Raw genomic sequence first — 20,833 nt, forward strand, 5'->3', positions numbered from 1 at the left:
TTTGTGTTATCATGAGGTAATACAATCTTGATGAGGAGGATTTCATTAATGGTTTTGTTGTGGAATGAATTTAAGATTGCTTGATGACAAGCAAAAACTCAAGTGTGGGGGAGTTGATATAATTAAATTTTATAGATATTTTTCCATTTCATTTGAGTTGATTTTGAATTATTTTTGTCACATATATTGTTGGATTGTCACATATATTGAGACTTGGAAGCAAATTAGAGTGGACTAGAGCAAAATTTGAGCAAAAAAAGGTTGAAACATGAAGACATAAAAGATATTGCCATAACACATGGTCATGTGTTAAGAAACTAGTGTTTCTATTTTTTATGAGGAGTGAGACACGACCATGTGATTGAAGACACAACTGTGTGCTTTATACTAGGTTAACACACGGTTATGTGTTAAGAAGTTAACATTTTTATTTCTAAGGAGGAGTTAGACATGGCCATGTGTTAATTCGATAGCCATGAGACGTGTTAGTCAGGTGTGGACTCTGTCAAAACATTAGATTTTGAACTATATAAAGGGGGTTTTATCTAAAAAAAGAAAAAAAGAAACCATAAGAGGAGAAAAGAAAGAAAATAGTGACAGACAACAAGAGCTTCTTCTCGAGGGTTTATTTTTAGATCATTTTATGAATTATTTTATATTTCTTTAGATTTGTTTCTTGCAATTTTTTTTAGGATGAGTAAATAAACTCTTTTGTTAGGATCTTTGATGAACCCTAAGAAATACTTTGTTGTTTCATTATTTAATATGTGAAAGTCTTTTCCCCCAATCCTTATATGTTATAATATAGCTTAATATATAAATAGATTAATCACCTATTTATTAATCTATAATAAATGATTGAATTGAGAGATTGATTATTCATTAGAATATCAAATTAGCACAATAGATTGAATGTGAGTAGAGATACTTGGCATGATCTATGTATTTGATGATTGCATGTTAATACACCGATTAATACTAATCCATAGAGATATGTGTGTTATTATGAATTAGGTAGGCAATGATCTTGAAAAAGAGATTACTATATGATTAAATAAAATTAGATGAAAGTTTCTTATTGTAGGTTGAATTAAAAAATTTACAGTTGAACTTAGAGTGGATTCTAAGATCTTAACAGTTATTATATCTTGATTATTAATAAGTTTTAATTCATTGCTTTTTTAGTTAAACATTAATTCATATTCATTCTCTTAATTATTAGCCAAATGATATAAATCAGTTGAGATTCTAGTATTTGTTATATTAATCATTGTGGGTGATATCCAAATTCACTGCTATAGTACGTGTTCGAACTAGTGCACTTGTTAGGTGAATTTACATCACAACACTCATCTTCAAGTACCATTTGAGAAATGGTGGCCATGTAAGAGATAACTATAGGGAAGATGAGTAACATTAGGCTTGAAGTCTTTTAAGCATTACAGGATGACTTACAAAAAATAGACATTTCTCTTAGTAGAAAGGTGTCAAACCAACACCATATACATGACAGAGGTCTACTCTAACACCTGATTGACTGATTGCATATATGTCACATGCTTGAGGCGTAGCTTATTTATCGTAGAAAACTCATTCTATTAAATTTTATCGTTTTTAAATCAAGAGGATCTGGTTTTGTATAAGGAGGATCCAACACTTGAACTGGATCAGGAATGAACTGTGTAAGCACTCGTGATAGAATTTGATATTCTATAATCGAATTGGTATATATTTTATTTTGACTCTATCTTACGAGTTTCATATATTTGTAAATAGTGTTACAATATGGTGAATTGATAAATAGTGTATGTTTTAAAATGTATAAATATTTTGGTTATCATTTTCTATCGCATAGTTGGTAACTGATAATTGTAATCCCTCTAAAGGAAAACAGGGGTGTCACATAAATTTTAAATATTTTTTTTTTGTTATTATTTTATCTTGGAACTTTTGAATTTCAGAAAAAAAGTTTAAAATTGATTACGAATTGAAAATTAAAAGGAGAAAAGAGAGGGTCAATGGAGGGGATGGGAAATCCAAGAGGAAAAAGAGAGAGAAAGTATGTGTGTGAAGAGATGAAATTGGATGGAATGGATGACTTATGCAACTAATGTTTTCTTTTCTTTGTTTTTGTCGAATGTAATATTATCAAATAACTTGTATTTTGTACTATAGAGACGGCTAGATGTGTGTATATTTTACTAATTTAATTATATATATTGCACATTATATATACACTTAAGTAATAATAATTATTTTAACTAATATGTTATTGTATATAATTCTTTTTTAATTTTATATTTTAAACTATATAGTTAATTAATATGACTCAATTAATATAGGTGTATTAATGTTATATAATTAATTTAATTGTTTTTTGTATTAATTTAATGAATACATATATTTAATTAGTATGTAATTAATAATATTATTTTTAATTATTATACGTTTAATAATTATTTAAAATACAATTGTCTAATCTAAATTATATTTTTATTTGTTTTTATAGAAAGTATATATACTTTTTACGTGATTTTCTATTAATTATATACTATAATTAATGTCATCTTAATTTATATAGAATAAAACTATATGATAAAAGTAACGTAAATTTAGGTCATTAATTTATAATATTTATATTTTAATCAATAATCAAAAGATTTGGTAAAATATTTATATAAAAATATAATATATATGTATAACACATATGTAAGTAATATTATATTTCAGCTACAGAAATTAATTACTTAATCTCTTCTAGAAGACTTTACATACATATGAAATTATATTTCTTCTCAAAGCAAGTGGGTCTTCTGACTTTGTGGAGTACTAAATACAAATCATTCTCCAAATCTTTCGTGTTTATCTCTAATTAATTAATTAATTAATTAAATTGTCTTTTATGTTTTTTTTTTAATTGGTGGAAAAGTCAAATTTTTTTATATAAAAAATTACATTTATTATTATCATATAAATTTAAATATTTTTCTTTTGAAAATGAAGTGTAGATTTTCTTTCTACATTTTAAATTTTATGTTTTCACACATGTATTTAAATTTTAAGTTCCTATTGTGTTTTTATTTTCATTTTTTACTTTCAACTAATGCCCACACATGTGTTTATATATACATATATATATACTATTAAAATGTTAGTAAAATTTAAAATGTAAAAATTAAATTTAATATAAATTAAAATTTTATTGTTTTTAAATATGTAATGTAACAGCCCCGAAAATTAAAAAAAAATGCATATATAAAATTTTAAGTACGGAAGCGAAATAAAATATTATTATTAACATCTCTTACACAATAACCAAATTAAACGCATGAAAGAATAAGTTAAGTAAAGTAAATACTAGAAATGAATACTATAAGGAAAACTATGAAATCCTTAGGCATCTACTCGCTGTCTTTCTGCGGAACGGACTCGGGAACCAAGTCCTCCTGATCTGAAATGGTTAAGTAAGAAATGAGCTACACTAGCCCAGTAAAGATGTCACACTATCTCACTGTCACAGAAGTAAAGGTTGGTAGAAAACAAAAAGACCAATGGAGAATAACTTATAACAAATTCATTTATCACTAATAAAACCTTTTACTGTCCACTTACCTCGGTGAGATTCATGAAAACACTTATAAAAACAATAACATTATAATATCATGAAATCATAGGCACTCTGTAAAATAACACATGTCATACTTTTAATATTTTAATCATCAAGCAATAAATTTCTTCTTTTACCAGCCTACCAGTATCCATAGGGATCCATAGGGGTCCCCGCTACACGTAAATCATTCACCTTAATAACTTAACTTTAGGGCCGTCTCCATACCCCGTCCGGTATAAGCACCAAAACCATAAACCTCAATACCCCGTCCGGTATGAGCGCCAAAACATTTAAAGTCTCCATACCCCGTTCGGTATGAAAGACAACGTTTCCAGTAGGGTTCTCTATGGACCCACTCCATCCACCATCTCCCAGGATATCTAGTGAGACTGTCGACTTATCCATTTATCAATTCACATACCTTTTCTATTCTTGTCTTAGTTTTCTGTCTCTCACATAATCATGAATATTTAAACTAGTAACGAGCATCCAACAATGCAGGCATATCATCGGATTCACAAAATTAAGCCATAATGAAGTAAACAGTGATTCATGCAGTCAAAACCATAAAATAAATAAAATCAGATACCATAATGCATTTTCAACTGTAAAATAACTAAAACAGCAACTGACCGAAAATATATCAGATTCGGACTCCATTAGCAACCTTAATCAATTATACATATCTATTAATTCATAAAATACCGTTTTATCATTTATTAAGTTTTAATGCCGAAATAGGAAATATGGTGAAAGAACCTTACTTGATTCGAAGTCTAAAATCGATTTTTCACTGTGCCTACGGGCAGTCCCTAAATTCCCTGAATTTTTTTTTGAAAACTGAAACACATTTTCGGTACTTGCACATGTCCCCAAAAAACTCCAAATCAGACCCAGGGCCTCTTCGGCCAATTTCAGAATTCCGGCACGGCGGCGATCCACCTCGAGTTGGCTGTTTTCGGCCGTTTCTGACCGAATTCAGCCAAACTAGCACCAGTTCTTGCGAGAAAACACACATAGGGCCCTCGGTGGGCCAAACAAATACAGAAAACTGAGACTTACCGGCGGCAGAGCTCTCGGGTGCGGCTGCTCCTCCGGCGCGAGTCGTGATTTGGTATTTTGTTCCGGTCAACCTATAGAGGAAAGAACAGTGGTCACAATGGTATAAAAATTACATCGAACGGGAATCGGGAAGGGCCTCATCGGAAGCAAAAATCAAGAAAACCCGTGGCGGCGCCGCTGGGCTTCGGCGGCATTTTTCAGCCAATTGGCCGGTAGTTTGGCTCTGATTTGGCCACAGGGGGGTTCAGCATCGAAATCCGAGCCAATGGGAGAAATTTTACCTCGTTTGGCGGCCGTAAAGTGCTCCGTTGTGGCGGCGGTTAGTTCCTCCGGTGGCTGGGCTGTCTTCTCCGGTGAGGGCTTTGGCGGCTAGGGTTTGGGGTTGGGTGTGGATGAGATTATTTATAACTTTTCTCTTTTAATCTGAGCCGTCCATCACGATTTAATTTGAACCGTTCGATCGCGATTAAATTAGAAATGAATCTGAACTGTCCATCGTGATGCGATCTGAACTGTCCGTGCGTGATTCAATCTAGGCCGTCTGTACACATGCAATCTGGGCCGTCCGCGCGTGCGTTTGATCTGGGTCGTCTGTGCGCGCGAGAATGGATCTCAGCCGTCCGATCGCGCGCACGCGGATCGCCCACGTGGCCCGTTCTGCATGGCCTTCCCCGTCAATGTCTCTACCACGCGGCGTGTCATAATTGGCTGGAGTTGTTGATGTGGCTGCTGACGTGACGCAATTTTTTTAAATTGCGTTTTGACCCTCAGTTTCCGATTTTCTTTTCAAAAACACTCCCAGAATCTGAATTTTCACCCCTTTTTCTTAAAATTATTTTCAATTAAAGCTCAATAATAATTTTACCCATTTTTATCATTATTATTATTTTTATTTCTATTAAAAAATAATTAAAATAAAATAAAACTATAATAATTCCAATAATAATAATAAAAATAAAATTAGGGTGTTACATGTAACACATATTTCTTCTACTTAGAACTCTATAAATTTGCAAATAGATTCTAATAAATTTCAAATTTATTTTAAACATCACATAAAAAATTTGGTTTTGACCTGGATTAAGCTTAATAATTTCAAATTAACATAAACTAACGCAGCCAGACTCATTCAATAACTTAATATATAATCATGATAATGATATTTAGAAATATATATTTCAATATACCCAAAGAATTCCATAATTTATATTGGTTTCATTTGCAAAAGACAAAAATGTATGATTGTATATATATATATATATATATATATATATGGGTGACATTATATGATTGTACCATAGCTTGCATGAAAATACAACCCTCGGCTTCCTAACCGTAACGTTCAAGTTTCTTCCTACATATATATCAGCAATTAGGTAGTCTTAAATTGATAGTAACACATTAAACATATTATATTCATTATATAAGTGTGTATATACTGAGATATTAGTGAGGTCATGCGTGTTCTCACCTCCATACAAACATAATACACATATATATATATATATATATATATCTTCACACACAAACACATACAAGTTAAGGGCACTTTATTTATTAATTTTTAAATTAAAAATTAATATATATTATTAATTATATAATTTCTAATACTCATAATAACATAAGCTATAAATAAATATATACATTAAATGAATTTGTAACAAAAGCATACACTTAATATTTTATATCCACTTAAATTAATTGCCAATCAAAAGCTTTTGCTTTAATTAATTTGAAGTAACTTACTAACAATAGCAATAATAAGCACTTAATAATAATGATAAACAAACGGTTATTCGAATTTCTAATTAAATTAATATTTTAAATTTTAATTCTTATATATACGCAATTAAAATATAATTACAACGTATTAAAATAATAATAAATTTGAATCCCATAAATGCAGGACTACATTTTCTTGCCAAACAAGGCTTCTACAGATCTTGTGGGTCGCCTTTCGTCCTTCATTTTCCTTCTAGAAAGTCAACATTTTGTTTGGCCTTTTTTTTTTTTTAATTAAGGTTTGTTTGTATTCACGTTTATAAGTAGGTGAGAGTACTTTCCTCAAAAAATATTTTTCTTTTAAAAAAAAAAAAAGTGAAAAAAGTAGCTTCAAAGTAAAAGAATTTAGTATTCCATAAATTTTATTTTTAAAAAAAATGTTATTCATATAAAATTTTATGTTATACTTAATTATATTTATGTTATAATAAATAAAAAATCATCAAAATTGACACAATAATAAATAAATTAATTATTATAAGTGTATCTATAATACTTACTAATAAGAGTTGTTTGGTTTTACTAAGAATAAAAGAAAATAATTAATTAATTACAATTAGTTACAAATAATATAATTTTACCATTTAATTTAATTTGTTTCCTTCCTAATACTCTGATTTATTTTCTAATTTTTTCTTTCACCATTATTTCTTTCCTTTTTAGCAATTTGATATATTTTTTCTTTAATTTCGTAATTTTCTTTCCTTTTAGTACATTGATTTACTTTCTCTTTAACCCTCCCTCTCAAACTAAAGAATAAATGTTGTCCATTCCCAACTTTCGAATAAGAGTTTGAAACCTCAGGTTGCTTACAAGTTTAGGGAACACATCTATTAGTTGAGAATCTTACACGTTTAGGGAACACATCTACCAGTTGAGAATTATGGGACATGTCTAGAGTACATATTAAGTCATTGTAAGTTTTTCTTTAATGAAACGTCTGTCAATCTCAATGTATTTGGTCTAATTGTGTTGTATCAAATTGTGAGTAATACTTATGACTAATTTATTGTTACAGTATAGTGCATGGCATTTTTTTACTTGATTTTATTTTAAGATTTTTTTATCCACGTAATTCACATACCCCTAGTATCATTGCGTGAAACTCTGATTCTACGTTTAATTTTACAATTACACTTTGTTTTTTATTTCTTCAAGTGATAAGGTTGCATTGAATGAAGGTACAGTAGCTTATAGTAAATCTCTTATTTACAATTGACACAACATAATATGCATTAATATAAACTTTAAGGAGTAATTTTTCATTCTTCTTAAAAATAAATCCTTTTTAAGGTGACCCTTTTAAGTTTTGCAGTACCCTAAAGGGTACTTATAGGTGCACTTCTTTCGGATTGTCTATGAATTGACTTATAACACATATTGCATAAGTGATATCTGGTCTTGTGTGGGATAGATATGTCAATCTCCCAACTATTTCTAATATATTTATTTGTTTACTTGTTTATCTTTACTGTTATTCTTAATTTCTGAGTATGATCAATAGAAGTGCTAGTTAATTTGCATGCCAGCCTGCCAGTATCTTTTAGCAGGTTATGAATATATTTATATTCAGAGATAAAATTTCCTAATTTAGAGCATTTTTAAATTCTTCAAATTGTCTAGTTTCTTGATTTCAAATTCTTTTGTTTGCCACTATTTTAGTATTTGTTGTTTATTTTCATCATTTTTTGTGACAATAATATCATCAACATATACTATGAGAGATGTAATAACCATTGTCTTGGAGTGTATGATGAAAAAAGAATGGTCTCCTTAAACTTGCTAAAATTCCAAATTTATCATCACCTTTGTAAACCTGTCAAACCATGATTTTGGTGATTGTTTAAGTTCATACAAAGCTTTTTTTAGTTTAGATACCTAATTTGTTTCCACTTCTCTATCAAAGTTTGGTGAAATATTTATGTAAATTTTTTTCTTTTAAATCTCCATGTAAGAATATGTTTTTCATATCAAATTGTTGTAATTTTTAAAAAAATAGATAGCTAATGACAACAATATTTTCATAGTATTCATCTTGGTTACTAGTGTAAATATCTCATTATAGTATATTTCATACATCTGTGTATGACTAGTCATTTACCACCAGTTTCGCTTATCTCTTGATTGTGCCATTTAATTAATATTTGATTGAAAAAAATTCATTTATATCCCAAGTTTTTTGTTTTTTGGTAGATCCACTATTTCCTAAATCTTACTCTATTTAATTGCATGCATTTCTACACTCATAGCATTTTTTTTTCATTTTTCACCAAAAAATACCTTAGATACTATTTTAGGGATATACTCATTATTTAAACTTGTAACAAATTTTTGAGTTTATGAGCACTTATCAAGTAACACAAATTGTGATATTCAAAATTGAAATGGAAATAAAGTCATAAATTAAATGTGGAAGCGAATGATAGAATTAGGGTTTACATTCCTTACACAATAGTTTAAAATACCCAATAGGCTATGAAAATGTCTCATCTAAAAGACAAATGGCAATTTAAAACAAATAAATAGATATTCTAGGACCACCTTCACTAGTAATTGAAGGGAGTCAGGTGGTGAACTACTCACAATCTTCTTGCTGATCGGGATCTGGATCTTGGTTTTTTTAATATGAAATAGTTAATGATAGGGTGAGCTACACTAACCCAGTAAGAATATCACACTAATCGCAAATACAGAAAACTGAAGATTTAGTAAAAATTAGAAAAAAAACTAATGGAACCTTTGATTTAATGTAAATTCATTTAATATAAAGAAAGTCATTTGCTCTATATTTACGTAACAAGTTTTTTCCAAAAGCAATCTATGAAAACTCATATTCATACACTTTTTTATTTTTACATACAAGATAACAAGAGACGATCACTTTTCATTTTTACCCACTTACTAGTACTCATGGGGTTCATAGGGATGTCCCTCTACTCGTGAATCAAATATCCAATTAAACAATTAACCGGCCATCCCCATACGGTAATGGGCGCCAAACTTTTCACCACATTGATACCTCTTCCAGTATGAGGGTAAATCATATCTCCCAAACCTTGACTGGTAAGGGACTTCCTAGTCCCGTCCGACTGAGATAACGTTCACGGTAGGATTCCCTATGTACCGGGCCCGTCTACTCTTTTCTGAGTACCTAGTAAGTCTTTCACAAATAGATTTTTCTCAACATAACAATCTACCATGCAATACCAATACCTCATTTTATATTCATATATTACTTAAACAAATGATATATTTTAGCATAGCCAAATAACCAATAACCAAAATACCGATAAATAATGCAGGAGAAACCAAATAACCAAATAACCAAGAAGACCCTAAAAACTATTAATTCAATTACTCATAGTATAATAGTAAACAAATATAGGCAGTACAGAAAAATAAATAAGAAATTGAAATAATCGTGAACTAACCGGTCCTCCACTAGTGACCTGTAATTATTTTCAGGATTCTCTAATTTTTCATAAAAGCATTCGATTATTGATTATTAAGCCTCAATTTACCGTAACGGAGAATAGGATGAAGAATCCTTACCCGGATCGGTATTTTGGGACGCTGCACTGTCTACTACGCTTCCTAACGAGTACCGAATTTCTTGAATTTTTCCTGTAGAATCCGAAATACTTGTTACATACCTAAAAATACCCTAGAAATCTAAATTCGGTGTCCAAAACTCATTCTGGCCATTTTTAGAGTTCCGGCACGACGCCAGCTCCACCGTCCACGGAAGCGGTTCGCCTCGGCCTAGCCAGTTTTGGCCAATTTTTGGGCAGTTTTGGCCGTATCTCTCCAAAAAAACACGTTAAGAGCCTCGATTAGTTAGAAAACACAAAAAATTGAACCTACCTACGAGGGAGACCTTTGGGTGTGACGGCTACGCCGGTTCTTCTTCACAGCTGAGGTTCTTTCTTCAGGCGACCTGCACAAAAAATGACGGTGAACATAATGATAAAAAAAACATGCGAAATGGGAATCGGGAAGGGGCTCATCGGAGGAGTTTTGAGACTTTGGGCATGACAACTTTACTGGGCCTAGCCCGCGATTTTCTGCTCACCTGCCATCCCTTTTGCTCTGATTTGGCCACGGGGGTGCTCGAAATCTAATTACAAACGAGTAGGAAATTTTTTTACCTTTTTTTGGCGATCGGCAGTGGCTCCGGTGCGGTGACGGTCGGCTTCTTTTTTCAGCGTCTGGTTTTTCTTCTCCAGCGGGGGCTAACGGCTAGGGTTTGGGTTTTCTTGTGATGCGAAGTAATTATATCTATCCCGTTTGGATATGGACCGTCAACCGCGATCGATCTCATCCATCTGATCGCGCCTAAGGAGGAAATAAATTTAGGTAGTCCATCATGATTTGATCTCGACCATTCGATCACGCTTAAAAGGAGAATAAATCAAGGTCATCGATGCGCACAGGATCGACCTCGGGCCATCCGATCGCGGGGCACGCGGATCACACGCGTGACATCTTGCGTGGCACTGACGTCAGCGTACCTTGCCACGCGACGTGCTCTGATTCATCGAGGTTGTTGACTGGGTAGTTCTACGTGGTACATTTTTTTTTATTTGCACTCTGACCCCCTCTTTCTAATTTTTCTTTCAAAAACAGCCCCCGAACCCAAATTTTTACCCATTTTTTCCAAAATTATTATCGATTTCACTAATAACCTATTTTTTTCACAAATTCAACAAAAATTAAAATTAATTAATTTAAAAAATAAATTTTTTGTATACTTTCGAATGTTAAAATTGATCCCAGGCCAAATTCTAAGCCCGGGTATTGCAACTCTCCCCCTTAAGAAGAAATTTGGTTCCTCAAATTTGTCCCCGTCTCACTTAGTCAAATAGTTAGGGATATTAGGTTTTGAAGTCTGATTCTAGCTCTCATGTGGCCTCTTTTTATGTGTGATTCTGCCATAAGACCTTAACAAAGGGAATTTATCTTTTTCAGAGTATTATGCTTTTTTTGTCTACAATGTCCACTAGTACCTCCTCATAAGATAGATCATCTTGGAGTGAAAGGTGTTCATGAGCCAAGATGTGTGAGAGGTCTGAGTTGTACTTGCGTAGTATGGACACATGAAACATATTATGGATGCTGGATAGCTCTGGAGGTAGTGTCAGTCTGTAGGTGGCTGACCAATTCTATCTAAAATCTCAAATTGCCTAATGAATCGGGGATTTAGTTTTCCCCTCTTGTCAAACCTACTGATTCCCTTGAAATGGGTGACCTTGAGAAACACTCGATCACCTTTCTCAAATTTCAAATCCCTCCTCTGGGTGTCCGCATAACTCTTCTACATGTTCTGAGCCGTCTGAATGTTCTTCCTAATCTTAACTATCTTGACTGTAGTCTCATTTATAAGATTTAGGCCAAACAATTTTCTATCACCCACCTCTTCTTAACAGATCGACGATCTGCATGGGCAGCCATACAAGGTCTCGTACAAAGCCATGCGGATACTTGTCTGGTAGCTTTTATTGTAGGCAAACTCTATTAAGGGTAAATTGATCATCCCAATGGCCCCTGAAACTAATAATACAAGCTCGGAGTATATCATCCAATGTGCAAATTGTCCTTTCTGATTGTCCAACAGTCTGAGGGTGGAATGCGGTACTAAGAGACAGTTTTGTTCTTATGGCTTACTGAAGACTAGACCAAAACTGAGAAGTGAACCTGGGGTCCCTATCGGATACTACTGTCACTAGCACTCTATGTAACCTGACTATCTTCCAAATATATATTCTTGTTAGTTTATTCAAGGGGTCGGTCATCTTGATAGCCAAGAAGTGAGAAGACTTGGGAGTCGGTTGATAATTACCCAAATGGCATCATGTTCCGAGCACACTTTAGGCAATCTTATTATTAAATCCATTGTGATGTGTTTTCACTTCCACTCTGGGATCGATAATGGCTGAAGTAGCCCACATGGGTGTTGATACTCTGTCTTGACCTGCTAACACACTAGACATTTGGAAACAAAGTCAGCCAACCTCTCTTTTCATCCTGTTTCACTAAAATCGGAATTGCATACTTTGGTACATTTTAATGCTTATGGATACATGATAAACTTTTAACTATAAGCCTCTGTCATGATGTCCCTTTTTAGTTCACTGTTACCTAAAACACACACTCTATCTTAAAATCTGAGCAACCCATTGGCAAAGACTCGAAATTCTTAATTTACACTATGTTCTGCATCCTTCCTGAGAGCTGCTATGGTGGAATCAGTGAATTGAGCTTTCTTTATTCTCTGGATCAATTTAGGTTGAACAGTCAAGTAGGTCAAGCTTGTAACTCTCTTCAAGTTCTAAAGTCGTATTTGTTGTGCGGCCCCTATTATCCTGCATTCTGAAACTATTAAGTGAGCTAACATACTTGCACTTTTTCTACTGAGTGTGTCGGCTACCACATTGCTCTTGCCCGGGTGATACAAAATATTACAATCGTAGTCCTTGAGGAGTTCTATCCAACATCTCTGATGCATGTTGAGATCCTTCTAAATGAATATATCTTTCGCGCTCTTATGGTCGGTATAGATCTGAAAAGTCTCTCCATAAAAGTAGTGGCGCCAAGTCTTTAAGCCGTGAATAATACAACAAGTTCAAAGTCATGGATGAGGTAGTTTTTTTAATGACTTTTTAACTGTCTGGATCATAAATTATGACATTCCCATGCTGCATCAGAACACAACCCAACCTCAGGTATGAGGCATCATTATAAACTATATATTCACCTTTCCCACTCGGTAAAACCAACACAGGTGCAGTAGTTAACTACTTCTTTAGTTCTAAAAAGCTCATTTCACAATCCTCGTTCCACTCAAGCTTAACGTTCCTCTTTGTGAGTCAGGTCAAAAGAGTAGTTAGGCTAGAAAATCCTTCTACAAACCTACGGTAATAACCTGTCATTCCCAGAAAGCTATGAATCTCCTTGACCGAGGTTAATTTCTCCCAACCAAACTCTACCTCAACTTTTTCAGAGTTCACTGATACTCTATCCCTTGATATGATGTGCCCTAGGAAGGTAGTCTGTTTGAACCAAAACTCACACTTACTCAACTTTGCATACTTCTTTTCTATGAGAATCTGCATAACCTAAGTCAGATGGTGAATGTGTTCCTCTCTACTTTTTAAATAGATCAGGATATCATCGATAAATATAATGAGGAACTAATCCAGAAATTTTTTGAAAACCTTGTTCATCAACTCCATAAAGATGGATGGTACGTTGGTTAGTCCAAATGGCATGACCACGAACTCATAGTGTCCGTATCTAATTCAGAAAACTGTCTTAGAAATGTCCTCTGCTTTGATCTTTATCTGATGTTAACCTGAATGCAAGTCTATTTTAGAGAAGACTTGGGCACCCTACGACTGGTCAAAAAGGTCATCGATACTGAGGAGGGGGTACTTCTTCTTAACCCTATTCAATCCCCTGTAATCAATATATAACCTTAACATCCCATCCCGATTCCTTACAAATGTGACTCCAGCACCCCAAGGAGACACACTATGTCGGATGAACCCACTATTCTTTAATTTATTGATTTATTTTCTCAGTTCTTTCATCTCAACATGACTCATGCGGTAAGGGGCAACCGAGATAGGTTGGGTGCTTGACTAAAGATCTTTGGTGAATTTAACTTTTCTGTCCCCTAGCAGTCCGGGGAGTTCATCAGGAAACACGTCTGATAAGTCTCAAACTACTAGAATCTCTTGAATGCAAACTTCTTTCTTATGTTTGCTTATGTAAGAAAAACAACTGAGTTAAGGCGCTCTGTAATAAGGAAATTGATATGAGAAAAAAATATTCAAAACTTTTATTAACTTGTAAATGACTCTTCGTTATGAGGCTTAAATAAAAGTTTCTTGTAAAAACAATCTACAGTGGCGTGATACCCGCTAACCAGTTCATTCATACAGCGGTATGATACCCGCTAACCAGTTCATTCCCAGAAATACATTAAGATCCCTCGTGTCAATCACTATCTGGTCCATCATGGGTGAAACTGAATCCCGTTGAAGAGGTACCGGATGTTGCTAGGGAGGGACTGAATGGTCCTGTGGCGGTGCTAGATGATATGATGAAGGCTCTAAATTATATTACGGTAGCGTCGGATGATACGATGGAGGAGCAGAGTTGCACTAGGGTGGCTCCGGATCATCCCTCTGCAAGGGTGACTCATACTGTGGCAGTGGTGGAGGGTCAGACAGTTCCCTCCTCTCTTTTATGGCCCGCTAGGCAAAGATGAGTTTCACTAACATCTCGAAGAGTCGATTGACATTCTCTCGAAGCGATCCGTCTCGAGCTGTCCTGTTCAGTAGGGGCACTCATCTCCTCATGCCCTTGTACTTATTTTTCACAATGAAAGGTTGAGCGATAGTTCGTATTTGGTGTTTTTAAGTTTTTGTGTAAGCAATGGTTCAGAGAAACCTGACTCTGATACCAACTGTAAAGACCCAGAACTGGAATGAAAATAAAGTCATAAATTAAATGTGGAAGTGAAGATAGAGTTAGAGTTTACATTCCTTAAATAATAATTTAAAATACCTAATAGAGCTATGAGAATATTCCCTCTAAAAGACAAATGGTAATTAAAACAAAACGAATAAATAAATATCCTAATACCACATTCACTAGTAGTTGAAGGGAGTCCGGGTGGTGAACTACTTACAACCTTCTTGCTGATCGGGATCTAGATCTTGGTCCTTTTGATCTGAAATAGTTAATGAAATGGTGAGCTACACTAGCCCAGTAATAATATCACACTAATCATATATAGGAAAACTGAATATTGGTAAAAATAAGAAAAATAACTAATGAAACTCTTAATTTAATGTAAATTCATTTAATATAAAGAAATTCATTTACTTCGTATTTATGTAATAAGTTTTTTTTTCTAAAAGTAATCTATGAAGATTCATATTCATACACTTTTTATTTTCACATATAAGATAACAAGAGACGATCACTTTCTATTTTTATCCGTTTACTGGTACACCTGGGGTCCATAGAGATGTCTCCATACTCGTGAATCTAATATCTAATTAAATAATTAATCGAGCGTCCCCGTACCCCATCCGGTAATGGGTGCTAAATATTCCACCACTTGATACACTGTCCGATATAAGGGTGAACTATATCTCCTAAACCTTAACTGGTAAGGAACTTCCCAGTCCTATCCGACTGAGGTAACATTCATGGTAGAGTTCCCTATGTACTAGGCCCGTTCGCCCTTGTTCGAGTACCCTGCAAGTCTTTCACATACAGATTTTCCTCAACATACAATCAACCACGCAATACCAATAACTCATTTTATATTCACATATCACTTAAACAAACAATATAGTTTAGTATAGCCAAATAACCAATAACTGGAATACCGAAAAGAATGCAGGAGGAACCAAATAACCAAGAAGACTCTAAAAACCATCAATTCAATTATGCACAGTATAATAGTAAACAAATATAGGCAGTACATAAAAATAAATAGAAAAATGAAACAATCGTGACTAACTGGTTTCGGCTCCACTAGTAACCTATAATTATTTTCAGGGTTCTCAAATTTTTCATAAAAACACACAATTATCGATTATTAAGTCTCAATTTACCGTAACAGAGAATTGGGTGAGAGATCATTACCCAGATTAGTGTTTTAGGACATTGCACTGTCTACTATGCTTCCTAACGGGTACCGGATTTCCTGAATTTTTTCTGTAGAATCTAAAACACTTGTCACGTACCTAAAAACACCCTACAAATCCAAAATTAGTGTCCAAAACTCATTCTGACAAATTTTGGGGTTCTAGCATGGTGGTGCCGTCGTGCTCCGATGCCAGCTCCGCTACCCACGGCGGCGGTTCGCCTCAGTCTAGCCAATTTTTGCCGGCTTTTGGGCGATGTTGGCCGTATCCCTGCAGAAAAACATATTAGGGACTTCGATTTGCTGAAAAATCACAAAAAAGTCGAACCTACCGGCGAGGGGGAACTCCAAGTAGGGTGGCTCCATCGGTTCTCCTTTGTAGCTGAGGTTCTTTCTGCAATTGACAACACAGAAAAGGATGGTGAACACAATGATCAAAAAATCACATGAAACGGAAATCAGGAAGGGGCTTATCGGAGGGGTTTTGGGACTTTGGTTGCAGCGGCTCCATCGGGCTTTACCTGCAGTTTCCGTCTCACCCACCATTATTTTTGCTCCGATTTAGTCATGGGGGTGTTCAAAATTAAATTTTGAGCGGGTAAGAATTGTTTTACCTTTTTTGGTGGTCGGCGGTGGCTTTGGTGCAGTGGCGGTCGACCTTCCTCTCTAGCGTCTAGTTTTTCTTCTCCGACGGGGGATATCGACCTGGATTATCACTTAATCTAGGATACGAGAAGGGATACTGACAACAAGCCATATTAAAAGTTTAGAACAGATAGATGATGCGATGAACAAATGTATTTCTATAGGATTGTTGCAATTGTCCAACATGGGAGTGAAGAATATATACTCTCCATCTTACGAGGGGTGTAAAAGGAACAAATACATGGAGAACTAGGAACGGGCATAGGCTAAACTGGTTGCATGTATATGTATATGTTGTAAGTATGTACAATGTTGACATTAAATGGTATCATTCAATGTTAAGATATTAAAAGGAATTAACTCCATTCATGTGTGGTGTTGGTATGCCTTACTTAACCTACATAAATACATATATATACACACTCATTCTTTCATTTTTAAAATAAGAAGGCGTTTAGGGTTTATCCCCTTCAATCTTCGTTAAATCTTAATACCTGGTAAAATTTTCGTTTTGTTTTGAGTATTTATAAGTTATTCTTGCAAAGATTTAGTGTAGATTAAGTAGGAAACTTTATACGTTTACCATAAAAAGCTTTATATGAATGAAAAACAAATTTCAAGAGCCTATTATGGAAGAATAGATGACCATTTTCTGCAATTGAGCTTTGAGAAAAAGTCGAGTTAAGCTAACTTATGTGGGGAAGAGAAAAATGATCTTAATAGTTTCACTTTAAGTGAATAATCTTCTCGTGAGTGTTAGAAATAAAATTTTAAGATAATTTAGAAAAATATTTTTTTTTGTTCTTTTTGGAACAAAGCCATACCAAATTGATGCATGAAGTATTATGTATAGGTCGAGAAATGCCAATAAAAATTGGAAGGAAATTAGCAATATTAATTTATCACTATTTTATTTAAAGTATTATTAAAGGGTCTTCTACTATTACTAGTCCATTGCCACATTATATATATATATATATATATAACTCAATAGGGCATCTATATATGAACAAGAAATGTAATTTCTTAAAAATTTGGTGTGCTTATCTCAGAACACAGCAGCAAATTTATGAGATTTAGCTGATAAGAGTTGAAGGATTAATGTGACATTTTGAAAATGATCGGAAGGACAAAGCTAAGTATAGCAAGATCAGACATAATTAAGCAAATATATTTATTATTCAAAGAGGACGAAATTGAACGTTAATTTTGCCAATTATTTATTGTAATTAAAAAAAGAGATCCATATTTTACACGTAAATTATAAGAAAAGAAGAATGATTTCACCTTTCAAATCTCCCGTGCCTTGATATATATTCTTGCAAATTGGAAATTTGATGTCTTTGTGTGTGTGTGTGTGTGCTTTGGCACCAAGAAGTCTTTATGCAAAGTCGATGGATATATATAAAGCTTTTTTGCCTTTTTGTGTTCCCGTGTGATGCGAGATATTTATATCCATCCCGCTTTGATATGGACCATCAATCGTGATCGATCTCGTCCGTATGATTGCGCCTAAAGAGGAAATAAATATGGACCGTCTATCGCAATTTGATATTGATCGTTCGATCGCACTTAAAGGGAGAACCAATCCGGGTTATCCACACGCGCGAGATCGATCCTAGGCCGTCCGATCACGGGGCACGCAGATTGCACCCGTGGCATCTGTGTGGCACTGACGTCAGCGTGCCTCACCACGCGATGTGCTCCGGTTCGCCGGGGTTGCTAACGGGGTAGTCCTACATGATATGATTTTTTTTATTTGCACTCTGACCCTCTATTTCTAATTTTTCTTTCAAAAACACCCATCGAACCTAAAATTTCATCCTTGTTTCCTAAAATTATTTTTTATTTCACCCATAACCTATTTTTTTCTATAAATTCAACAAAAATTAAAATAAATTTTTTATATATTTTTTAATGTTAAAATTGATCCCAAACTAAATTTTAGACCTAGGTATTACACAATAAATATGTCATTATCAAAGGATTATATAACTTTTTCGGGACTAACCTCAGTTCTAAGATCAAGTCAGATTTTTGGAGCTGTTTTGGTTTAATATTTGACATCTCTCTCCTTGTATACACTTGAGAAAATCTAAAATCTAGTGTGATCTCCTGAGATGATGGATTTTGAAGGTCTTTTGTAGCGGTGAGTCTTTTGATGGATTCTAAACATTTTCATGCAATAAAGGTTTTGACGTGTTTGGCAATGGTGGTAGGTTAAAATATATAATGAATTTTGTATTTTTATCTTCCAATATAGACTCACCCTAAAAATAAGGGTGGGTAAAATAAGATTTCTTTTTAACAAATGTAACATCCGCATACACATAAAATTTTAAGGTAAGCGGATGAAAACATTTGTACTATTTTTAAGTCGATAAGTACCCTACAAACTTTATGGAAATAAATATGACAATGACAAGTCCAAATATTCGATGAAACAGATGATTTGTGACATTTACTTTTGAATAAAACTGTTGAAATATTTCAAGAGTACTTTTAAAGTTAAGAAAACTTGCGGGCAGATAATTAATAATGTAAGTGGTAATAAGGATAGCTTTGCCCCAATATTCTTTTGGAACATTATTTTGAAAAAGAAAAACTTTTGTGGCGGTTAAAAGGTGACTATTCTTACATCCTATTACTTCGTTATGTTGTAGAGTGTGGACACATAATGATTCATGAAAAATTCCTTCTTGGTGGAAGAATGATGAAAATGTATGATTAAAAAAATATTTAACATTATCAGTACATAATTATTTTATGGATATTCCAAATTGAGTTTTTATCATATTACAAATATGAGGTATGATATAACTAATATCATATTTGGCTTTAAGTAAAAATAACTAGGGCTCTAGTATAATTGTCAATAAACGAGATAAACCATCAAGTCCCAAAAATATTACGTATATGCATTCTAGTGTAATTATCAATAAATGAGACAAACCATCAAGTCCCAAAAATATTATGTAAATGATATAGTCTTCAAATATCTCTATGTATTAGTGAAAATAGAACTAGTGTTCATTTTTTACTAATAGAAAATGTCACCCACTTATGTTTTACAAACTCATATACATCGTAGAGTAAACTTTTATATTTTGAATTTTTAAATAATGATAGAAACATTATCTTTAAAGTGCTCAAGTCTTTTATCATGAACTCAAATATTGTTTGTGAGGTCAATAGTAATAGCAGTGAATGATCTCTTAAGTGCATCCAAGTAGTGGAATCCATTTCTACCTTCAGCATGTCCAATTTTCTTTCCCAAATTTCAATTGTGAAAATTATAATGAAAAGAGTTAAATATAACTTTTCATTTCAAGTCTTATGAAAAATTATTAACACAATATTAGCATACAATTTAGGGACATGTAATACATTTTTCAAGACAAGAGTAATCCTTACATGTAATAGTATTGAGGGAACTATCTGTAATGATCATATTTTTCTTAATCGGATATGGAATATATATACGAAAATGTTTAAAAGTATTGACTATATGATCTGTAACTCCTGAGACTATAATCCAAGAATTTTCAAAAGATTTATCTAAAGTATTTAGTTCTTATAAATTAGAAGTCATACTTGAGTGTGCCAATAAATCAATAGATGTTTGCTTCTCCACATATTCAAGTTGAACCATTAACCTTTCAATCTCCATTCTAAATTCACCATAATCTAAAATTGTCATGTTGGAATTTGCTCCTATAACTTGATATGTACTCTCTGATATCCTCTAAAAATTGGATAGTAATTAATTATTAAAACAAAAAAAATTATCAGAAGAATTTTACTCAGAGTCACGTGATTGTGTAAAGTTGTTTGTGTTTGATTGTGAAAAAGGGTGATAAAGAGAGTTGTGCATAGCGGTGCGTGCTTATGGACAGCTGTTGAAGACTAGCGGCTGTAGGGAGCAACAGCTGATTTTAGGGCCAACTGGTGGTGTATGGTGACAAAAGGTTAGTGACAAAAGGTTGGTGGCTAGCTATGGAAGTTGGTCCCTTTTAGGGTTTTTATTTTAGCAATGAAGGTTGAATAAGGTTATAAAAGAGTTTAAAAAT

The sequence above is a fragment of the Carica papaya genome, chromosome 1 (genome assembly GCF_054855325.1).
Source record: "Carica papaya isolate Zhongbai chromosome 1, ASM5485532v1, whole genome shotgun sequence".
Lineage (NCBI taxonomy): Eukaryota > Viridiplantae > Streptophyta > Magnoliopsida > Brassicales > Caricaceae > Carica > Carica papaya.